Genomic DNA, 20,609 nt, shown 5'->3' with positions numbered 1-20,609 from the left:
GTGTGTTTATGTTGAATTCATTGTGTCGCTTAAAAAGTGTAATCTTTTGTTGCGTTTGAGGAATAAATCCTTGAATTCATGGTCCTTCGAGTCGGATAGATTCGGATAGATTTGGATGAAGAGTTGGTCTTTGCATTTTGGGCGATTGGCGCTGTTACCTTGCACGACTACCTTGATGAATTGGTGGACTATAAGGAACATTGTGATCATTCAAGGTTAGTCGAAATGTCTGAAGAGTCGGAAGCTATTAAGAAGAAACGAAAGTTCTAGAGAAAGTCCGTAACGGACACTTTGAAGTCTGTCGAAGAAGCGCTATCAATGAAGGATAATCATGCTATGATTAAGGTTTTGAAAGATAATATTGCTAATAAATGGAGCGATTTACAAGATGTGCAAGCCACAATGTGTACTCTGTTAGAAGACGAAGAAATCGACACAGAGTGTAGCAGTCATAATGACTATGAATTGCGTGTTATTGAATACATGTCTAAAATGACGAAGTATCTGGAATGTAAATCTGTCTCTGAGATGAGAATGGATAGTAGTGCAACTGTAACCCAGTCATGCCCTAAGGTACAAGTTAAGCTACCGAAAATTGATCTGCCTACCTTTGATGGAAACGTTTTATGTTGGCAACCTTATTACCAGTCGATCAAGGTCTCCGTTGTTGATAATTTGGCCTTAGCAGAGGTACAGAAATTAGAATACTTGATGAGATCATTAAACGGCCAGCTGCCGAAGCAGTGAGGGGATTTGCAGTGGTACAAGAGAATTACCAGCCAGTTTTGGAAGCCCTAAAAGAAAGGCTTGGTCATCCAAGATTGATCCTCGATGCACACATAAGATCCCTGATTTATTTACCGCGTTTGAACTCTGATGATGCATTGTCAATGCGTAAATTCTATGATCAAGTGGTTGGACATGTTCGGTCTGTTGAATCCATGGGTAGGACATTCAATACTGAACTTTTAGCACCGGTTCTTGTACGCCTAATTGTGGACAAGCTGCCAAAAAGGGTTGTTGAAAGGTGGGAGCTTGAATTTGGCAAATGGAAAGCAAAAGAGGACTGTGTGAAAGTGAAAAAATTGTTTGCTTTCTTAGAACAAGAAAAACGAGCCAAAGAGTCTTCCCAGTCTCCCTCTCTGGAGTTCAAGCCCTCTGCCAAGGAAAACACTGCAAGGTGTGAAAGCAGGTGAATTTCAAGTCTAGTTCACCACGAAGATCATCTACTTCTGCACTATGTGCTTCTATGCAAGTCAAAGAGTGCTGTGTTTGTCGAAAGAAATCACCACGTGTGGTCATGCGTTAATTTTCTGTCACTGGCAGTGAAAAATAGATTCAGGATGGGATTGTCGAAAGGTCTTTGTTTTCGTTGCTTAGAAGCTGGTCACGTGGCTCAAAGTTGTGAAAAACCGCCATGTAAGCACTGTCGGGGTAAACACCATAGCCTCCTTCATATGGATTCGGTCAGTTCATCAAAAACCTCCCCGAAGAGAGCATCCTTATCTCAAGAACCTCCTTCTACAGCAGCTTCACATGTAGTAGCAAGTTCAATGGTGTCTAGTGGTGGTGGCAAAGTTATTCTTCAAACTGTGCCAGCTGTTATGTGTGGATCCAATGGTTGCTCGAAAGTTGTTCAATGTTTTCCTGATCCCGGTTCACAGACTTCATTTGTTAGACAAAGTATTGTGCAAGAGCTTGGCCTAGATGGAAAGAGTGTTGGAATTGCTGTCTGGATTTGGTGGAAAGTCAGACAAGGAAACTCTGCGAAAGAGAATTGCTTTTACTGTAGCACCTGTTGATAAGCCTGGAAAGCCGCAATGTGATGAAGCACTTACTGCGCCAGTTATTTGCCGTCCAGCTGAGGCTGTGGATATTCATCCAGCAAAATGGCTTCATCTTCAAGGCATAAAGTTTCCTGAAAAATTCCCCCGAGGTGAACGGGAGATTGATGTGCTCATTGGCTTGGAGTTTTATTATTCCTTTGTGACAAGAGACATTGTCACAAATGAACCAGTTGCAGTTCGCACGTCACTAGGTTGGGTCTTCTGTGGACCAACAGGCGGTCATGGCCAAGAATGTACTATGTCTATGAACGTTCAAATTTCCGTTGAGGAACAATTGAATGAAACAATTAAGAAGTTCTGGAACTTGGAGTCTATTGGTATCAAACCTACTGAAAGTTCACCTTCTACTAACCCCAGTGAAGCCATGGTCTTAAAGACGTTTAGAGACACCTTAACATACAAAGATGGTCGATATGAAGTCTCCTTACCACGGAAGGAAGATCAAGTAGCACAAGTAGTATTGAAAGATATCTATAAGCAAGCAGAAAATAAGCTGTACAATCTAGAAAAGAAGCTGCTTCAAGAGCCAGCCAAAGCCATGTCCTACAGAGAGGCGATTCATAAGTACATCGACGATGGAGTTTCAGAAGAAGTACCTTGTGATCAAATTGCACCATGGGCGTCCTGTGTTCTATCTTCCACATCATGCAGTCATCAGAGAAGATAAGCAGACAACTAAGACAAGGGCTGTGTTTGGTGCGTCTGCGAGAGATAGTAATGGTGTCTCTCTTAATAGCTGCTTAGAAGCTGGACCTGTGTTGCAGCCTGATTTGGTTGGGATCCTCCTGCACTTTCGAAAAAGTCATATCGGTATCATGATTGATATAGAGAAGGTGTTTCTACAGGTCCGCTTAAAGGAAGAAGATAGGGATTCACATCGTTACCTGTGGAGAAATTTGGACTCTGAAGAATGACAAGGGTCACATTTGGAGTTATTTCAAGTCCGTTTCTTGCCATCTGTACTATTCAAGAGCATGTCAAACGATATAAAGAAACATTTCCTGAAGCATCACATGAAATCTTGAGGAACACTTACGTTGACGACTTTGCTTCAGGGAGAGATGGAGTACGTGAAACACTGAAATTACAGCAAAGCACGACTGAGCTTATGCAGTAAGCAGGTTTCAATTTGACAAAATGGTCTAGCAATTCACCTGAGCTTATGCAAGCCATACCTGAGAAGGATAGAGCATCACATGGTCTGATCAAGCTAGAGAGTGATCTAAGAGAAGCCCGTCCACTCACGAAAGCTTTGGGTTTGAAGTGGAATACTACAGCAGACAGCCTTGTCTTCACAATTGATGTGAACTCGGTTAAGTCGGGATCAGAGAAGCTGTACACAAAGAGAGAAGTAGCCTCTTTAGCCGTTTACAGTGAGGTCAACATTATTGCTTCAGAGTCTGTGGACCCAAGGTGTTGGTTGGGATGATGAAATACCGGTCGGAACTGCATGTTTGTTTTGTGCAACACAGTATGTAAAGGACTTGACAAGGTAATTTATGACTTTCTGTGACAACAATGAACTGTTGGAGAACTTACTTTGTTGGCTCAAGTTGTATAGGCGTGTTGTAAGGGATCTTTTTATGTGAACTGTGTCAGTCCATTTTTCCACACCACAGGGTACCTTATGCTTTAGGTGAGATTCAGCTCTTGAATCGTCATCCCCAGTGTAAATTGAAAATTTGACATTTGATTCAGTTACCTTATTGAAAAGTTCAACTGCAGCTAAAGGCTCCGTTGACTTTGAAGATCCTGAATGATTTTTTCTACAGTCGTGGTCTTTTGGTTGTTTTCCTGCCTTTTTAGCTTCGTAACAGGTGCGGCACATTTCATTTTTCGTTGCATAGTCAAGGACCTTTCCAGTTGAAAGGCCCATGACTGCAGTATGTCCAGTCTTGGAGTTGAAACCTCGCGCCTGTTTCTGCCACCCCATGTCGTAAGAACAGGCAATGGGTACCAAATTGTTCTGGTCAGGCTTGTTACCATTTTCAATTGCCTTCTCTTTTTCAAGGTTTAGGAATTGTTGGCAACTATCTTTTGCTACCAGTTCTATTGCCTTTCCAGCTTCCCTTTCCCGATTTTTAAAAGTTGATGAGTTCATCGCAGGCACATTGAGAGTTGAAAGTAAATTGTTTACATGGGTGTTCCCCGCTCCTGTAGGTAAACAACCAAGGCCAGCTCTCGTGTTCACATCAAAGGTCAGTCGACCACGTGCACCGGATCTGTGCTCTTAGTAGTATAGTAGTTGGGGGCACAAGCTCATTTTCCAATTTGACATTTGACCTTGGAATTTTGCATTTGATTTTGCGTTGAATTTGACCTTGGGATTTTGTGTTGAAATTTGACATTGAGATTAAAAATGAGTTCAAACAAAAATTTCAACACAAAATTTTTTCTATCTATTTTTCAAAAAATTCAAACAAAGAAACAAATAATAAATCCAATACTGCTAACCAATATGTTTAAATATTCACATAATCAAATGGAAAAATCACCATAGCCTGAAATTCTCGGAAATAAAGAAAGGGCGTTTCCCATGAAAATGATCTAATAAATATATTCAAGTCAGTTTTAACCAATCACAACTTTCATTTTTTTTTTTACCAAAATTGTTCCTCTTTTATTTCCATTTTGGTTTCCATTTTGGGTTTTTTCCACATGTTCGATTGAGTGTGATGGTGCAGTGCTTAAGGAAATAAAAGACTATTACATTAGAGGCGAGAGAGTTCATTTTGATGTAGCTTTGCCTTGGAGTCATGATTTAGAATGTTACTGTCAAGAGTGTTGTAGATAGAAAAGCGGCACAGCTGTGCCGTGACATCATGACTTTTCATATTTTATAATGCCTGTAAGCATATGCTTTTAAGCTATAATGTTTTTTAAAATGTTTTTCTGTTTATATTATATAATGATTTGTGAAAAATTACATGAAACAGATTTATGTAAAAAGGAGTATAAAACGAATCCTTTTTGTTGTGTTATTTTACATAATGAAGATGATGTAAAAACACATAACGATGATAGTTGTTGTGATAAAAAAGAATTAATATTAGTAGATAATTATCAAATGACATGCCAAAATTGCAGCACTATTGATCATTTTATTCATAAAAATAATTACATAGATTTTTATGACAATATGTATAAAATAAGAAAAAAATCAGTTTATATCAGAAAATATCATATTATTAATATTCTTAATGAATTCAGCCTTTCTAATAAAAAACAAATTTCATCAATTGTCTTTAATAATGTTTTAAAAATATTTGATTTAATAAACGCTGTTTTACCACAAGTTAACAAAGATAGAAAAATGATGATATCAATCAAATTTATAATACACAAGCTTCTCGAAAATTGGAATTTGAAATTTCTTATTCCAATTACTAAATCCAAAAAGACTGCATGATTATGAGAAATATTGGAATAAGCTTTGTTTGTTGATTGAACAATGAATTTTTTGTTATATTTTACAACAAATCTGACCGATAAAGATGGGCATAGATCGGTTATCATTTGATCTATAATCGAATTTCACTGAAAAAGTGCCCTTCATTGAATTCTTTTCCTCTTAAATAGGACCGTAAATCTATTAATATTTTTTTCATAAGCGGTGTAAGCAAATTTACACATTTCTTTCAAAATAAGACCAGAGCCTGATATTACTCCTAAAACAATAGGATTTAGAGTAATAGCTCCGACAATTGTTCCTATAGCAACCAAACCTGTTGATCCAATTTTACATGACAAATCCATTGTTTTGTAAAATTTATGACGTTTTTTATAACACCAAAATATTTATACAAATCTTTTATTTCTTTAATTTTATCATCTGATAGATTTTTTTCTCATATGATTCAAATTAAATATTTTTTGATCAGTTGTCATTATAATATTAAATATAATATTTTAATGAATATATTTAATCAAGATATCAAGCTCTTTGTTTGGCACATTGTTGTTTATTAGTTTGACTTTAAAATGGCCGTTTTGTAATGCTAAATTCATATTTAACGTTTGTATATGTGTATTCTGAATATTAAGTTTTCATAATTTGGTTTGAAAGCATTATATATAATTTGAATTTGTTTGATTATTGATCCACTACTTCCATTTATAATAAAAGTTTTGTCTGATAAATTGGTTATTAGATAACTGTGTAAATAATGTGATGTTTTTAAAATGTCGTTTCCATTCATATCAATTGGCATATGAATTGTAAATTTTTCATCAGACGATATTTCAAAAGCTTTTTTGCAATCATAAATACTATGTCAAGATTATTTAATGCTGCATTTTTTACACCATAACATACAAAATACATTGGTAATGATAATGGGCTATTAATGTCATAATTAGCTTTTATATTAATATAAAGTCTTCTTTCAATTTGATTTGAAGTACCATCAGGATAAAGAGTTAATATTGATCTCATGTAGTGATATTCATTTGATACTTTTGTTGTTGCTTGTTTTGCTATAATCATGTTTAAAACTTCAAATGTGATGCTCATAGAGAGAAGTTCATTTGAATAAACAGAAAACCCTGTTGTTTTTTTTTAAAATAAAACTCAAGCGCTAAAGTGTAATTATTTGAAAAGTTGTCTCTTATTAATTTAAAGAGGGTCACCTCTGTATTGTGAATTTTGATTAGACTTTTGCAAAGTAAAAGAAAATTTTTTTTTTCTAATTTTGTGGGGCATATCATCGAAATCATCAATTAATTTTGCACTAGAAATACCATAATCTGCAGAAAATTCGCCAGCATTTTCTGTTATGTATTTGAATATATTTGTACGATTTTCATGTGAGCTATGACTCTCGCCTATTTTTTGGTCAACATATAGCTTATTTAGACTGTCATTTTTAATAACAGGTGAGCTCATATTTATCAGTTTGTGACCATTAACATTAAGATTTCCTGTTAAAGTTGTGCTACCATTTTTAATATATACTTGATCAACTGCAAGTGAAAGAGCAGAAACACTATTCTTTTGTTGCTGTAAATTTACAGCATCTGAACTATCAGTAGCATTTTTTACGTTAATTATTTTATTATTGCTCATATCGAGAGAACCTGGCATTGTATCACCGGATTTTTAAAAATAATTAGACAAATCAATATTACTTGATCGAGTATCAACATAAGCTTTTGTGGCAAGAGCATTATTTGAAATTGGCGTTCTGGCATTAGTCACTCGTTTTGCATTCATATTTATTGTTGCTTGGTTTTTTCTCAAATATCTTCCTTCGGTTATATTTCCAGTTATCAATTGATTATTATTAGTGTAAGATCCTGAATTGTAAAACCTTTTACCATTACAATCAATATCGTTATTGAAACATAGTGTTAAAATTATTATTTGTAAAAAAAGCATAACCCATTGCATCATGATGATTTAATCAAGGAAATTTAACATTGGCGATTCTTTTGTTTTGCACATTTATCTGAGATTGACAATCGAGCTCGCTATTATTGTATTATTATTTACTTGAAATAAAAATTATTTAGATAGGCGTAATTAACAGCATCACTTGAATTTTGTCTTGGTGGTGCAACATCCCGTGTACGATTATTGTCCATTAATAAGTGCCCTTTTATTACACTAGATCCATCTGTTTTTACATAATTTTCAAAGCTTTCACAGCTGCGGTATTACTTAGCTGATGAAAATTAACCGCATCGTTATTGCCTGTTCCCTATTTCAAATTGATTAATTTGTTGTTACCAATAGACAAACCACCTGTTAAAGAAACTGAGCAATCTTTTTTTCAAATAATCATTAACATCCAAAGGAGAGCTTGATGAATCACCTCCATTTCCTTTTACATGATCGTATATTTGCTTTTTGGTTAAAGCATCACTTTCATCTGTTCATGGTTTAAAATTAGTTAATTTTTTATTTTCCATATCATAATTACCATCTGGAGTTAGTTTAAAACCAACTCCTGGTATACTTTCAATTATTTTTGTACTTGTTGATTCTAATAAACCGTTTGAATAACTCATGTATATAACTGGTGTAGATTATAATTGTTCATTGAAGTTTTTAGTTGTAAATTTTCGTGGCTTATCAATATAGGTGAAGCTGTATTGATCCTTTGTTGCTTTTTCATAACTTTTTTGTAGTATTATTTTCGCGGCAAATAAGTGATTTTTCATTAGTGCTTGGAAATTCATAAATACAAAAATGTGAGCAGTTCAGTCTAATATCTTTTGGAGTTTTGTACTATGATTGACTTAAATAAATCACACTACAATTTTTGTGTCTCCCTGGAATAAAGTAATCAATCAATGGCTTTTGCGTTTGTCACAAGCAAAATCATCGAATATTACAAGATTTATCAGATTATCATTCGGATACTGAAATAATTTGATCATTACTTGCTTCAATATATCGTAACCAACTTTATCACTTATTGGTTGAAACTTGTTTAATAGAATTTGATACTTTGATTGCTCAAGGTTTTTTGCATACAAATAGATTTTGTCATAATAAAGCAAATTGTAAATCTTATGCATTAATGTGTTTGTTTTTCCAGATCCACTTGGACCACAAATGAGCATTCTGAAGCATTTATTTGGCATAAAATTGTATAACTGTTTATAATTACTAACATTATCATCAGCAGAATCTGATTTTGGTATTCTCATTTATATCATATGTGTGTATTATTTCATAACACGATGTTGAACACCATGTACCACACAGTGTTCAACACTGTGTAAAACGCTATCTTTTCTATACGATTTTCCATTTTTATATAACCAAATAATATAATCAAATGAGTTTATTTAACTGGAAAGAACTTGCGAGAAGTAAATCTGAATTAGGAAATAAAACACCTGTATATATTCTACATGTACAAATCTTGAAATAAATAAATAAACATGATATTGGCCAAAAAACAAGCCAAGCATCTTTTTCCAAGGTGTTTCAACCAATAACAACAAAACTTGATGATATTATCACCAGTAATTTAAAAATGCCAATAACAAAACAACGAGCATTGAAAAAAGCAATTGATGATTTATTAGATGAAAAAGTATTACCACAGCAAGAAAAACAACTTGTACCAAAGCCACCAACTTATGAAGAATCATTAAAAGATTTATTGGAAGGTAAAAAACAAATTAGTGTTGATCCTCAATATTTTTCTGAAACACAGGATCTTCGTCTTGAATATGAAGAAGAAGATGCAGTTGATTATGGATTAGACGATGAATATATGGACAACGAGATATTGAATGATCTTGGTATTCAATATTATGATTCTTTTGAAAAGGTACTAAATCAACAAGAAATGACTCAACAAAAAAACAAGATTATTAATGATGCTAAAACAAGAAGAAATCAATTGAAAGGTTATAAATCACATGTCACAAAACAATTCAAATCTGGTAAAATTACAGAAGCTACGAGACAAATGGAAAATAAGAGAATAGACAATGCAAGAATGACATTGAATGCATACATAAATCATTATGAAAATAAAGTCAAAACAATGAAAGGTTCTGGAATTCGAAAAAAACAAAGAGGTGGAAATGTTTTATTTTTTAATAATCCAAATCAGCTTCTCAAAAAATTGGAATTGATTATTGGTGAAATTTTAGCTGGTAATACAAGCATTGATATGCGTAATATGGGAGTTACTATATTAGATACATTGCTAAAAACGTTAACAATTAATAAATCACAACCTAATAAACTCTATGAAAAGTATTTTAAAATTTAATGTAACGATATTGTATATATATGGATAGAGAAACTGTATTATCAAGCTATTCTGTTAAAGAAATACCTTTTAATAAACCTGAAAAATTTGTTGCAAAATTCACGAGACCAATAATTTTACCAACTAATAATGAATATCAGCTTGGTTTGAATAGGATTATTAATATGAGTTTTACTTGGTTCAATGTCAATCCATCATACAAAAATCAAACAATAGCATATAGCATCAATAATGGATCAAACTTTAAACATCTCAAGTTTCCAGCTGGTGTATGGAATTACAACGATTTTGATACCTATCTCAAACAAATAATAAAGAAAGACGGTATATCATTGAAATTTAATGCAACAACATTCAGAGTCACAATTGTTTTGCCGACTCAAGTAAGACTTGATTTAACAAAATCGGATTTTAATGATCTCATAGGTTTTGACAAAAAATATTAACAAGTGGTACACATATTGGAAGTAAAGTACCAAATTTAAGTCAAGATACCGACGTATTAAATATTCATACCCATTTGATTAACGATAGTTTAGTTGACGGACAAGATACTGATATTATTTACAGTTTTAGTACTAGTGTTTTACAACCTAGTTATTCTTTTACATTAGAACCGCGAAGAATAACATTTAATCCAATTGATAAAACTACAATATCTTCTATTCGAATGTGGGTTAATGATGGAAAACGAAGATTACTTGATCTAAATGGAGCTTATGTATCATATTCATTGAATTGAAAAAGAGTAGTATAATATAACATAACAATATAATGAAACCATACGAATTCAAAAGATATTACCATCCACGAGTTGGTCGTTTTGTTTATAAGCACAAAGGATCTGGTATAATTATTGATAACATTTTTAAACCATTAAAGAGTATTGCTTCAAATGTTTTCAAAAAAGTTGCTCAACCAATGGCTAAAAAAGCATTAGAATCAGGAATTTCACATGCTGGTGACAAAATAGGAAAAAAATTTCAGAAAAATCTGGTGATATAATTATGAGACAACTTTCTAAAATGAGACAGAATTCATCAACAAAGCCTGTTGCCGACTGCCTTAGGTCAGCGGACTCTCCCAAAATAGGACTTAGTTCCCGGCAGACTAGAGACAAAAACATGTGTTTGAGAGATCCGCCATTGTTGTGTTATCGTGTGGTGCTCGGATCGCTAGTTGAAAATTTGCTGTTCTCGCTCGTTGCCTTAGTTTTATTTTGTTTGGAAAACCTCCACCACATTATTTGGTCCAATCGAGCCGGAGATTTCACCGGAAATACAGTTCGCTGTGGGAACAGCCCGGCCCTGGCTGGTTTCCTGAGGATTATTTGCATGAAGCCGGAGGACAAACCCACCGAGACTACTTGCCAACCTTGAGTCGCTCCCTGTCTGAGGACTTCCGAGATTTTATTGCTGGAAGAAAGGATAATACAGCCCACGAAGAAGCACGAAAAATTCGAGGAACTCGGCGTGGAAAGGAAGCTCGCATTACAAGGTTAGTCAATCAGATAAATCGACACATTGACAAACAGTTAAGCAAAGAAACAATTTCTTCACCAAAATTAAACCTGGAAAAAGCGGTATCTCAATTAGAGAATATTAATCAGACCTTGTTTGAACTCAACCCCGATGACGATGAACCGGAGTATTGGATGAAGCAAACCCTAGCCCCTGTTTATGACTGCTTCGACAACATTGGGATATATTACGCCAAACGAGCTACATTGGACGCCAAACTCGTGAAAGAAGTGGATGTAGTGTTGGACAAAGAACCCTCGAATCCTTTAGAAGAGAGAGTTGACAAATCATTTAGTTATGACAACTCTAAGAGTGAAACCTCAGTTGTTCAGAGATTGCCATCGACTGTACATCAGCCAGGCAATATTGGAACTAGTCAAGTAACATATAACCGCTATTGAAAATAGAGTACCCAATGCAACCAGCCAAGTAATTTATCCACAATTCCAGCTACAAGTTGTACCACACCCAAAGTTTCTCTTACCCATCCTAGAACAGTTACATCAGTAACCGACTCAATTCCCACTGCTGTAGTATGTTGCAAGCCCCCATCTAACCCAGATCAGCTTAGTACACCAGCTACACAAAACTCCTCTTGGAGGGGCTGGGCCGTACCCAATCAAGTCCCACCTAACATGGAACAGACTAGTACACCAGCCACACAAAACTCCCCTTGGAGGTGCTGGACTCTACCCAGTCAAGTCTCATGGGGTCTTATGCCTGACTTTCCACGACCCCCTCCAGATGCCTGGATAGATCAACTTGACGAGTATAGCGTCACCTCTCAGCCCCAATTGTCAACACATTACCACTGTAGTTTCTTCCCATGGAGCGTTCGTTGCCTAAATTTGACCTTGGAAAATTTGATGGCTCGCCCCTCCATTGGCCTTTGTGGATCGGAAGATTTAAAAGTATTGTCCATGATCAGCCCTTCCTGAATGATAGCCAGCGTTTAGCTTATCTTCAGAATACCGTCACTGGTGCTGCAGAGTCAGAAACCCAGTTCCTTGGAGAAGGCATATTAGCTCTCAGAATGCTTAAAGCGAGATTTGCTGACTCAGGAAAGATTGTGCGCGCAGCCATTGCTGCCCTTAAGGTCAAACCATCACCGCGTCCTCAAGATCAGACTGGCCTTACAAAGCTGTACCAAACACTCAGGTCAACCGTAGTCACCCTTCACAGAAAGAGATTCATTGCTGAGTGAGACAAATCTGAACATTGCCGTTCAAAAGCTCCCTGGGCCTCTGCAATCCAAGAGGGCGATGGAAACTCAGAAACACGAAAGTCAGGGAGGGTCCAACTTGTTTGACGTAGCCCGATGGCTTTCAGAACATGTTAGAGTGAGACAACACCTGGTGTCTGAGGAACCAGCGAATTGTTCCCTACCTAACAGGTCTAAACCACCAAAACGGGATCCACCCCTAAGTTCTTCTACACTGCGGTGATTGAGACGTTTGCTATTTTGGATGACGGCAGTTCAGACACGTTGATAAAAAGAGACATTGCCGACAAGCTGAATCTCGAAGGACCAGAGCAAGTACTTTGCCTGGGAAACATTGAAAATAACGGAACACCACGGAGCTCTAGAGCAGTGAATCTTATTGTGACACCGACCGGGAAACAAGCTGTAAACCAACCTGTTCAGATCCATCCTGTGTGGACAGTCCCTAAATTAAATGTCCCTCCACAAAGACTCGTCAACGAAAACGTTAGAAAAACCTGGAAACACCTTGAAGATTTAGACATCCCTACTGTGTCTACGGATCAGATAGGCCTACTTATTGGAGTGCAGGTTCCCGAAGCCACGATTCAACACGAATGCAGACGTGTACCAAAGGGGCAACCATATGCTGTGCGAACTGACTTTGAATGGGCGATTGCTGGCTTAACGGGAGGAGTTCCTTCCCCCAGAACAGGTGTAAGTTTTGTTGGACATTGTGTTACCCTGGACACCACATTGAATAAAGAAGTTGAAAACTGATGGAAGACAGAGTCATTTGGCACCAAGTGCAATTGTGATGTTTCAAGATCTGCGGAGGACGAAAGAGTTCTTAAGCGCTTAGAAGAAACTACAAACTTTCGAGCTGACCTGGACCATTACGAAACCGGTCTTCTCTGGAAGGATGAAGAAGTCGTGCTCCCAAACAATCGGCCACTGGCAGAGAGAAGGCTTACAAATCTGGAGCGAAGCCTAGATAACAATAGTGAAAGAGCCAAAGCCTATTATGACACAGTTGAATCCTACATTGCCAAGGACTATGCCAGAAAGTTATCTCCCACAGAGATTGCTACTAAGGAACCCAAGAACACCTGGTACCTGTCACACCATGCTGTTACAAATCCCAATAAGCCAGGAAAGATTCGCGTAGTGTTTGACGCTGCAGCCCCATACAAGGGAACTTCGTTGAATGATAAACTGGTGGCAGGCCCCGACCTGCTGAACTCCCTTGTGGGTGTGATCATGAGATTCCGACTGCATGCTGTTGCTATGATTGCAGACATTGAGACAATGTTCTTCCAGGTACGAGTTATCGAGAAAGATCAACCATCACTGAGATTCGTTTGGAGAGGTCCAAACAGAGATCGTCCTTCTGATGTCTACCAGATGCAAGCCATGATCTTTGGTGCAAAGTCGAGTCAAACCTCCGCAAATTATTGCCTTAAGAAAACCGCCATTGATAACAAAGCCACTTGCAGTGAAGAAGCTGTCAGTACAGTCCTAAGAGATTTCTACATGGATGACTTCCTGAAGTCTTTGCCTTCTGACCAAGAGGCAGCCCACCTTGTTTTCCAGTTCATTCAACTTTTGTCGAGGGGTGGCTTTCGATTAACTAAGTTTATGAGTAATTGCCGAAATGTGCTAGCTCAGCTACCTCTTAAAGACATCCTCGGCAGCCCTGGGATCTCGCAGCCATTTCATTTGGATCTGGACAGCCTTCCAGTTGAGAGAGTCTTAGGAGTGCTGTGGAACGTGGAGCAGGATACCCTAGAAATTTAAGTAGTTCCAAAGCAGTTAGCCCCAACCAAGCGAGGCATTCTAAAGCAGACATCAACCACCCTCGATCACCTTGGATTGGTAGCACCATTTGTACTGAAGGCTAAGTTGATTCTGCAAGAGCTGTGGAGACTCGGGTTTGATTGGGACAAACCCATATCAGGCCCACTACTAGATGCCTGGGAGGCCTGGAGGGCAGAACTACCTCTCTTTGCAAAAAAATATAGAATTTTTTTTTGTATTATTTGAACTTTTTAATTTCGATGAAATACTTAAGAATAAAATTATCTACTACTAATATATAGATGAACAAAGCAGAACTTTCAAAATCAGAACTAATAAATTTGATTTCACAACAAAATAAAAAAACTATAAAACGAAAACCTATACCTATACCACGTCGCACTGTTAAACAAATGGTTCAATAATAATATGATTCGACCTCCTTTTAAATTTAGAGATAAATGACCAACTATTATTGAAGGAAAAAAAAACACCTATTCCAGCTAAAAGAACTAAAAGTTTTGATGTTAATCCTATACCAAAACCAAGAACTATAATAAAAGAAACAAACAATGAAATAAGCAATAAAAACAATAATGATCCATTAATTCAATTACAAAACACAAGAAAAGCAGTTGAAACATATTGAAAAAATTTTAAATGAAATAAAAGGACTTAAATTTGTTGAAACATTAGAGGTAACATTTGAAAAGCAGTCAGGCAATGAAAAAATAATTAAATGGGCTTATTTTAACAGCATAGAACAAACAATAATTAATAAAACATAACTTGAACTAGCTTTAAAATTATCAAAACAACAGATATTAAATAAAATAGCTCAATGGATTTCAGAAGGATCTGGGTGGACGATCAAATCTGTTGATAATCATTACCTTAATATTGTTAAATATCAACCAGTGAAGGGTCATCTTATATTTAACTACCACAAGAACTTCAACACAGTTCAAAGGGATTGATAAACATGAAAAACAATGATAATGAATGCTTTAGATGGTGTGATATTCGTCACCTTAATCAACAAAACAAAGATCCTCAACGAATAAAAAAATCAGATAAAGCATTTGTTCATAATTTAGATTATCAAGGTATTGAATTTCCAGTAACTATTAAACAAATAAACAAAATTGAAAAACAAAACAGTATTAACAGTATTTGGTTATGAAGAAAAACAGAAATATCCCATCTATGTATCAAAAAAAAAGTATGAAGATTGTATGAATTTGTTGTTAATTACAGAAAATTAAAACAAACGTTATATACTTATAAAACAAATTTATGTTTAATCAAACAAAACATAAAGAAAGAAAACACTTTTGCATGTTTTGCTTGCAATGCTTCAGTTTTAACTAATCACAAAGAAATATGTATTCAAATAAAGGGCGAACAAGCTATCAAAATGCCTGAAAAAGGTTCAAAAGTGAAGTTTACTACTTTTCATAAGCACCTACCTGTTCCGTTTGTGATATATGCTGATTTTGAAGCTCTTACAGAAAACCTTCATGGTTGTAAGCCAAACAATGATAATTCATACACTGAATCTTATCAAAAACATACAGAATGTTCACATGGTTATAAAGTTGTGTGTTTTTATTATGATAAATACAGCAAACAAGTTCAGATTTATAGAGGTGAAAATGCTGTATACAAATTTACGGAAAAAATGCTTGATGAGGTTAAATATTGTAAAAATGTTATTAAATACAAATTCAGCAAGCCATTAAAAATGACAAATGAAGATGAAAATAAATTCAGAAAAGCTGATGAATGCCACATTTGTAATAAAAAATATATTAAAAAAGATATTGTAGTAAGAGATCATTACCATGTTACTGGTAAATATAGAGGTAGTGCTCATCAAGATTGTAATCTAAATTATAGATTGACTGACAAAATACCAGTTATATATCATACATAATCTTAGAGGCTATGATAGTCATTTTATCACGCCAAATATTGGCCAAATAGCTAAAAATCACACTTACAAAAACAAAAATGGAGAAGAATGTCAAATGAATATTAATGCAATCCCTAATAATATAGAAAAGTATATTGCTTTTATGCTCGGTAATAATCTTACCTTTATTGACAGCTTTCAATTTGTGAGTTCAAGTTTGGATAAATTAGTTAGCAATCTACCTGATGAAGCATTAAAATACACAAAAGAAGAATTTAAAAATAATTTTCAGTTTATGAAACATAAAGGTGTAGAACCTTATGATTTCATGGACAGCTTTGAAAAGTTTCATAAACTGAATTACCAAAAAAAGAAAATATATATTAAATGATGAGCATAAAACAGATGATCAATTCAAACATAGTCAAAATGTGTGGAATCAATTTGATTTAAAAGCGATGGGTGAATATCATAACTTGCACCTCAAATCTGACATCATTCTATTAGCTGATGTGTTTGAAAACTTTAGAAAAACATGTATGCAATATTAAAGACTAGATCCTTGTCATTACTTCAGTAGTCCTGGTCTTAGTTGGGAGAGTATGTTAAAAATGACTGAAATTAAATTAGAGCTAATGACTTACAATGATATGTTTCAATTTATTGAAAAACGTATGTGAGGTGGAATTAGTTACATAGCAAACCGACATAGAAAAGTAAACAATAAATACAAGACAACATATGATGAAAAGGCGCCTTCAAAATATATTATGTATTTAGATGCTAATAATTTATATGGTTGGGCTATGAGCCAATATTTACCAACAGGTGGCTTTAAATGGATGACAGAAAAACAAATTGACAAGCTTTTACCTAGCTAAATATACAGAAGACTGCAAAAAAGGGTTGATATTAGAGGTTGATCTAGAGTATCACAAAAAATTACATAATCTGCAAAATAATCATCCTTTAGCTCCTGAAAAGATCAAAGTCACTAAAGATATGTTATCACAATATTGTAAAGAAATAGTGGATAAAAACAAAATATCAACAGGCCTTGTGCATTAACTTATTCCAACATTAAACAACAAAGAAAAGTATGTTCTTCATTACAGGAACCTTCAATTGTACATTGATCTTGAGTTAAAAGTTACTTAAGTCCACAGAGTATTAGAGTTTGATCAGTCACCTTGGATGAAGCAGTACATCGATTTTAACACTCAGGAAAGAACTCATGCCGAAAATGCTTGCGAAAAAGATTTCTTCAAACTTATGAATAATTCCGTATTTGGTAAAACAATGGAAAAATTACGTAAGCGTGTTGATGTTAGACTCGTCACGGATGAGAAAAAACTATTAAAATTAACATCAAAACCTACTTATGTTAGTAGCAAAATATATTCTATGAAAATTTAGTAGCTGTTCATAAAATAAAAGAATATCTTACTCTTAATAGATCAGCTTATATTGGAATGCGCATTTTAGATCTTTCAAAGACATTAATGTATAATTTTCACTATAATGACATCAAACAAGAGAGCGCATGTCTTATGAGTCAAATGAGTCAATGAGGCAATGAGTCATGAGTCATGAGTCAATGGACTCACAGTCAATATAGCAATAATTTGTTGATTACGCCTAAGCACTCTCTGAAATTTCAGCTTTCATTTTATGGTTTAATTAACTGCACTAACTCGTTGACTCATTGACTCATTGACTCATGATTCATTGACTCATTGACTCATAAATACTTGACACTCATCAAAACCAAAGTACAATGATAAAGCAAAATTATTATTCACAGACTCACTGACTTATGAAATTGAAACTTATGATGTGTATCATGACTTTTGGGTTGATAGAAATAAATTTGATAACAGTGACTAATCTGAAAACATTAAATTCTATCATAAAACTAATAAAAAGGTAATAGGCAAATTCGAAGATGAAGCATCGGGTATTCCTATCACAGAATTCATCGGTTTACGATCTAAGATGTATTCATATATCAAAGACAACAACACAGGTTCAAAGACAGCAAAAGGTATTTAAAAAAAAACATCATTAAGACTACTATTAAACATGAAGAGTACAAAAAAACACTATTTAGCAACAGGCAAATGTATCATACCATGAAAACGATTCGAAAAAACAATCATCAACTTGGACGCTATGAGTTGAATAAAGTGTCATTGTCATACTTCGATGACAAGCGCTATATCCACGAAAATGGTTGCACAAGTTATGCCTATGGTCATTAAAAAATCAACACACTAAAACAATCTGAATGATAAAGTTTACTGCTAAAGTTTACTCATAAAGTTTATCGAATTTCACGCTACGGTGATTTTTCCTGTTCCATTTGATTATATGAATATTTTACACACTTCATTCATCTTCCAAAGTAGCTTCCACAATGGAAACCAAGATGGAAACAAAAATCATTTGAGAAACAATTTTGGTAAAAAAATGAAAGTTTTGATTGGTTAAAACTGACTTGAATATATTTATTAGAACATTTTCATTGGGAAACCCCCTTTCTTTATTTCCGAGAATTTCACGCTGTGGTGATTCTTCCATTTGATTATTCGACTATTTAAACATATTGGATTGCAGTATTGGATTTATTATTTGTTTCTTTGTTTGTATTTTTTGAAAAATATACAGAAGAAAGTTTGTTGTAATTTTTGTTTGAACTCATTTTGAATCCCAACGTCAAATTTCAACACAAAATCCCAAGGTCAAATTCAACGCAAAATCCCAAGGTCGAATTTCAAATGGAAAATGAGCTTATATACATACATATATACATACTTACTTGACCTCTCCCCATAGGGGCTTTTCAGGGCCAATGAAATGTAGCTTGTACCCCCAACTACTATACTACTGCTGTTTTGATGTTTTAATGGTGTTCTCCACATTGCATTGGCTGCATAGAACAGTGAACCTACTTGCCAAACCATTTGGTTCTTCTTCAGTAATATTGTCAAGAGACAAAGAGCCTAAAAATATCTAAACTAACATGGAAAAATGGACTACGTCCACAATATTTGTCATGTTTTTTATATGACAGTGGTGTACAGTGTAAAATCAACTAACCATGTGATTTCTGAAGGGTCAAACAACTTCCAAACCAGATGTTTTAGCCGGGTGTTTTGTATTGTATTGAATTTTTTTTCACATTTGCTGTTTGCGTATGCCATTACATAGTGCACTTGAAAAAAATTATTTTTATCTGTTTTAAAAGATTACCCCTTGTGCCACTAACACATACAGAGTAATCATTCATAACTTGTAACAATTCCATTATATTTGTCCATTATCTGACAATCCAGTGTGCTTTTGAGAAAAATACGAGAGTATGATGATAATTAACTAATTGGCATTGTTGGCCCCCTGGAAGACCACATGGCTAATTTTCGTTGTAATATGGGGACCAATATGGCAATATTGGCAGCTATAAGTCCAGTTCAAATTTCACCCTAACCTTGGTTTGAGGAGTTCATATTATTTTCTTCTGACCATGAATGGTGGATGACATTTGAGCATAATCTCAGCAATTTCTAATTTCTCGTGAACCAAGAAATTATTCATGAAATAGTATGCCAATACAAAGTTTTAGCCTGGTGTGTGAAGTGGTCGTGGCCATAAAGCTTACAGCTTTAAAAACCAATATTATAAGTCAGTGCAGGATTTGTTTTATATATTCTCTAAATTCTTGAAATAGGTATCTCTTCAAGGTGAAAGAAATGATACATTTACTGTTTTTTTTTTGAAATATACAAATCATTTGAAGGCATGGATGAAAATATTGTAGTATTCTCCCTAGGGGCTCTGCACAAAATAGCCTTAGACCGCTGATTACGTAACCTTAGCATACCGCGTACAGTCCGTAGCAATCCTTCACGTGTCCCAGGGGTATGGGACTCTTATATAAGGTCACTCCCTTATCACGATAGCTCATTCAGTCTTTTTGGTGTTACGAGTTCTCCGTTTTCGCTTTTTTTGGTTATCGCTTCATCGCTGCGCCGAAATCGTCATGGCGAATCAAGTTCCTGTTATTCCTGATGTTCAGCAATTGCAAGACGCACTCGCCGTACCTCCAGCCCAAGCAGGGGCCGCTCAAAACCAGGCTCGAGACGCCCAGAATGTTGATGGCGGCGAACAGCCCGCTGCCGTTGCCGCGCCGCTTGCCGTTCCTGCAGCTCAACCTGTTCGTGTATCAGATGCTGATGTGGTGAGTTGTTCCTGCCTGTTGTTGGCCTACTTTCTTTCTTTTTGCTATCGGTCGCTAGCGTGTTTTGCAGGACGTCGCAGCATAGTGTCCCGCTTCCCCGCATATGTTTTTTGCGAGTTTGTCTCGATCATAGCGTTATTGTTAGAAGGTTTTATAGCGAGTTTGTCCCGCCCCGCTTTTTTTGTGGCGAGTTGGTTTCGCTCGAATTGCAATATAATGTAATATCGCACTGTAGTGGTGAGTGCCTCCGGGAATGTTGCCCCTTGAAGTTCGCGACTATTGGAGCAGCGATACTAGATCTCTCCCAATCGTTGTTAAGGAAGCCCTCGCCTTTGTTAATACCTTGCAAGCTGGTA

Source organism: Montipora capricornis, chromosome 1 (assembly GCF_036669925.1).
Source record: "Montipora capricornis isolate CH-2021 chromosome 1, ASM3666992v2, whole genome shotgun sequence".
NCBI classification, from domain to species: domain Eukaryota; kingdom Metazoa; phylum Cnidaria; class Anthozoa; order Scleractinia; family Acroporidae; genus Montipora; species Montipora capricornis.
The sequence above is the reverse complement of the archived record's forward strand: the minus strand, read 5'-3'. Positions refer to the sequence as shown.